Source organism: Chiloscyllium plagiosum, chromosome 5 (genome assembly GCF_004010195.1).
Source record: "Chiloscyllium plagiosum isolate BGI_BamShark_2017 chromosome 5, ASM401019v2, whole genome shotgun sequence".
In the NCBI taxonomy this organism is placed as follows: Eukaryota; Metazoa; Chordata; class Chondrichthyes; order Orectolobiformes; family Hemiscylliidae; genus Chiloscyllium; species Chiloscyllium plagiosum.
Window position 1 is genome coordinate 2,675,676 of NC_057714.1, and position 5,194 is coordinate 2,680,869.

The following is a 5,194-nucleotide window of genomic DNA, read 5'->3' on the forward strand; positions in this document are numbered from 1 at the left end:
TTTTATATCTTTCCCCTCTCACCCTAAACCTATGCCCTCTAGTTCTGGACTCTGCAATCCCAGGGAAAATACTTTGCCTATTTATCCTATCCATGGCCCTCATAATTTTGTTAACCTCTATAAGGTCACCCTTCAGCCTCCGACGCTCCAGGGAAAACAGCCCCAGCTTGTTCAGCCTCTCCTTACAGCTCAAATCCTTCAACCCTGGCAGCATCCTTGTAAATCTTTTCTGAACCCTTTCAAGTTTCACAACATCTTTCCAATAGGAAGGAGACCAGAATTGCATGCAATATTCCAACAGTGGCCTAACCAACGTCCTGGTTAGGCCACTGTTGGAATATTGCATGTTGCTGCAACATGACATCCCAACTCCTGTAACTCAATACTCTTGACCAATAAAGGAAAGCATACCAAACGCCTTCTTCACTATCCTATCTACCTGTAAGTCCACTTTCAAGGAGTTATGAACCTGCACTCAAAGGTCTCTTTGTTCAGCAATGCTCCCTAGGACCTTACCATTGAGTGCATAAGTTCTGCTAAGATTTGCTTTCCCAAATTTCAGATCTGAAATTTCTCTTAGCATTAGAAAAAAATGTGAATTTATTAAATTAAATTAAAATTGCTGTCCCAGACTTAAACTTGCTTTAATTTTGTGTGTGCAGTTTTCAGTTTGATCTGTTCATGTTTCCAAGAGCCAATATGTTCAAAATGAAGTATCCTTTGAAATAATTGTTAAACCTCAGTGCTGAAGAGTCCAAGGGGAGAGCTACATGTTGGCAATGGCAACAACTAAGCAGCAGTACACAAATATGATTAATGGGTGAGCTCCAGCATACATGCTTGGCCTTGGCAATGCAGCACAGAAGGTATATTTTGGAAAACCATTAGTGCCAGCTTTCTGAGCTCAGAATGCTATCAATGATAGTTTGAATCCTGTGTCCAGGAAGTGATTTGCCTGAAATTTAGGGATGTTACCTTGATTAAAAACAAAAAGCAGAAGGGTAATTACATGCAAATGGTAGATAGATATAAAATGTGAAATGTATTAAATCTATGTAGCATTTCAGCTATAGGCAACTTCAAAAGTAACTTTCTAAAGGTAAAGTACTCAGCACGGGGAAGTGTTCAGAATATTTATCTAAAAAGACCCAAATAGCTTCAAAAATATCCAGGAATAGGAGCAGAACAAATTAACAAAGAACTGATTTCTCTATTGTTGGCCAACAACCCCAAAACTATGCATAACAAACAAAAGTAACAATAGCCCCTCCATAAATTTCAGACAAACTCTTCCTATGCACTGAATTCAAACAATCATAAATGGGTTTCTTTATTGTAAAGACAATATTACATGAGCAACAACAGGCCAAACAGTCATGACTCAGTCCATCAGTATTGAAAGGTTGTTTAGATAATATAAAAAAGTCAGCTACTCATATCTGTGTTACTAAAAACTGTAAAAATGGTACCTAGCTGTAATAGCTGTTGGTCTTACATGCTGTAATTATTGGTTGATAATGCTAATAGTGTCTGCAGCTGAAATGATCAGAACTTTCAATATGCTTTTGTAAAAGTGCTAGAGTGAGCAATTATATTTGAGCAACCATATATCCATCATGCTAGTATCAATAAGGTGCGTAAATGTCACAAGGTGATCCTAAGACTACTACTAACCCTTCCAATGGCACTGGACTTCTGATGCTAAAGACTCAGTTGTAGACCTAAAGAGCCTCTACACATCAACTGGAAGTATATGTAGATCTAATGGTCTATTTAGAACAATGATTTTCAATTTCAAGATTTATAAATACATTGTAACTCCTGTAATATGAGTACTTTTTCAGCATAAAAATTTGCTCGTGCCTTTTAGACCCTGGGCTCTTCATCACTGAAATTTAACAATTAGTACAAAATATGCTTTAATTGAAAATGCTGTTTGCAGGAAACCTGCTGCTTCTCTGGGAATGTAAAAAAATTACCAGTCAGCACAATTCACTCTCTCCTTCCCCAGTTACTTCTAGCACTTGGCTCACAAGTATCCCTTTTTGCCCTCAACCTTCAATTCTCTGACTGTTCCCAGCATTTCTGTTTGTAGGTGATCAACATTTGTTCTCCCTTAACTCCACTTTCAAAATTTTACAATGACAATGAAACCTGCAAATTTTGAAGGTTCATATGTTTTCTCCCTCTGTAGTTGCAGGATGAATAGGTTCCAGTGCTATTGGTGACTGAGATACCGCAACAATGTGATGTGGGAGAAATGTGGGAGTAATGAAATAGCCAGTGAAACCTTGTGCAAGGAGAATGGAGGACAGAATATTCAGGTTGGGGGTCTATGTGATCAATGATCAGGGCCTCTGCCACCCTTCTCAGCCAGTGAGAATCTGAGCTCAGCCTTGGCTGCTGTCATTTTATACTGCATTCAGGAGAGGACAAGTAGGGTCAGGTCAAGTCCAGGTCACAGTTGCCAGATTACTCAATACAATCCCACCTTTATAGTCTGGTATAAATTTCTTTCTTTAACAAATTTAATATTTTTAAAATCCTGCAGGATATTTATGGCAGATGTCTTGAATCATTTACGTGGTCCTCAAGTTTAAGACCTCTTGGTGTAAGAAACACAATAAGTTGTCATATCATAAGGCTATAAAGTTACAGTGAGCAGTTAATAGCACACTATTAACATATACCAAATCATGACTGGATTTATTTAGCTACTTTTTGTGACCTCAGGATTCCTCAAAGAGCTTGAAAGCAATGCAGACTCTTTTTATTCTTTGCTGAGTTGTTACTTGCTTTGTGATAACCTTTCACGTGAAAGCATAGCCACTAAAATCGTTACCAAAAAAAAACACAGGAAAATTAAGGCCCACAGCAATGTCTTTTTTTTGCAGAATTTTGAAGATAAATGACTGAGGAGATTTCAACAATCAACCTAGAGAATCAGTTACCTTCCAGACGTCTGACATTATTTTGCTTATGGCAATAATTCAGGTCAGTCATCATGTTGTATGCAAAAAAAGATCAAATTAAGCAATATTTTTTCTCATAGAACAAATGTCAATTACACTTTTTTGAGTCAGGAGTTTTGTAGAATGTGAACCACTACTGAAACTACAGCACACTTGACTCAAGCTACTGGCCAACACGTCCCACATTACAACAGAAACAATTTAAGAAATGTGGTAAAGTAAACAGGATAGTTCCAAGATTGGTGCGAGACTTACAATAAAGTAACCCATGTCCATTGATTGAAATGCAACAACTTTTATACTGTCTATTCATAATAATAATTTCTATATGCAGCAATCAGAAAATGCACAGATCAATGGCCACACATATCAGAAAGGAGCCAAAAACAATCACCTAAGGTTAAACTGCCTAACATTACCTGACATCACCTCTGTCTCAGGTCTTCAATTGCTATTCATGCCCAAATATTTCTACACCCAACTATTCCAGTACACGCGGTCTGGCAGCATCTATGGAAAGAAATTAGAGTTAACATTTCAGGTCTAATGACCCTTCCTCAGAACTAAGGAAGGGTCACCAGATTCGAAACATTAACTCTGATTTCCATCCACAGATGCTGCCAGATCTGCTGAGCTTTTCCAGCATCTTCTGTTTTTGTTTCTGATTTTAGATTAGATGACTTACAGTGTTGAAACAGGCCCTTTGGCCCAACAAGTCCACACCAACCTTCTGAAGAGCAACCCATCCAGACCCATTCCCCTACATCTAACAGTATGGGCAATTTAGCACGACCAATTGGCGGCACGGTGGCACAGTGGTTAGCACTGCTGCCTCACAGCGCCAGAGACCCGGGAGGCAGGAATTGAACCCAGGTCTCTGGCGCTGTGAGGCAGCAGTGCTAACCACTGTACCACCGTGCCACATCTGCAGTTCGTTCGGTTTTTATTCCAGTACACGGAATATGGTTGGTCTCATATTTCACTCTGTGTAAACTTAACGTAATCCAAAACTGTGCTGCCCATGCCTTAACTCAAGAACTTGACCTACACCGAGTCCATGTTAAGCAAAATCTTGATTTAAAAATTCTCAGCCCTGTTTTCAAAGCCCTGCATGACTTTACTCCTCCCTACCTTTATTGCCTCCTCCAGCCCCACAACCTACCAAAATATTTGCAATCATCTCATTTTTGCCTTTTGACTATTCTCAATTTTAATTTCTCCATAAACAAAATAGAAAGGGCTCGAGAGACTCAGCAGGTCTATTATATCAGTCAAGAGAAAATTAGGTTAATCTTTTTGAGTCCAGAGACCTTTCATCAGAACTTCACTCCACCACCAATAGTGGAGAAACTTTCAGTTACCGAGGGCCCAAGCCTTGGAATACCGTCACTACATCTCTCCACATCTCTATTTTGCTTTCATCTTGAGGGATGTTCCTGACATCTACCTTGTTGACCAAGCTTTTGGTATCTGATCTAATTTCTTCTCATGTGACTCACTGTCATACTTAATACAATTTTCTAATTTTTTGTTTCATTATATTAAACGTGCTGTATATGGATATTTAAGTTGCTGTTAAAGATTGTTCACACCTGTCAAAGGGGAGGTGGAAGTATCAGGAACCATATCTATCCAGGGAAACAGTGAAGAATGGCACAGTATGTGAGACAGTTCTGAGATTTTCAAACTCCAAGACCATGGGGTAAATACAGTGAAGAAGCAATGTTTTATTTCATGCCTACAGATATGAAAGAACAGATTGCTGTGGAGGTCAATATCAGAAGTCAAGCCCTTAGAATGCAGATGCAGTGTCGCAAGATGTTCTGTGTAACTACAAGATTGGTGAGCATCAATGAGTGCATGCTCAACACCCATATTCCACAAGGCAAAAACAATGACTGCAGATGCTGGAAACCAGATTCTGGATTAGTGGTGCTGGAAGACCACAGCAGTTCAGGCAGCATCCAAGGAGCTTCGAAATCGACGCTTCGGGCAAAAGCCCTTCATCAGGAATAAAGGCAGTGAGCCTGAAGCGTGGAGAGATAAGCTAGAGGAGGGTGGGGGTGGGGAGAAAGTAGCATAGAGTACAATGGGTGAGTGGGGGAGGGGATGAAGGTGATAGGTCAGGGAGGAGAGGGTGGAGTGGATAGGTGGAAAAGGAGCTAGGCAGGTTGGACAAGTCCGGACAAGTCAAGGGGACAGTGCGGAGCTGGAAGTTTGAA

General features: G+C 39.9%; 1 long non-coding RNA gene across 1 annotated transcript in view; it reads left to right on the plus strand.

Moving 5' to 3' along the window:
- LOC122549667 overlaps positions 1 to 5,194 on the plus strand; it is a 94,606-nt gene that overhangs the window by 17,585 nt on the left and 71,827 nt on the right. The window contains exons 2-3 of the long non-coding RNA XR_006311632.1: positions 2,895 to 2,994; positions 4,717 to 4,814. This is a non-coding gene — a long non-coding RNA (uncharacterized LOC122549667). The remainder of the gene's footprint in view (positions 1 to 2,894; positions 2,995 to 4,716; positions 4,815 to 5,194) is intronic.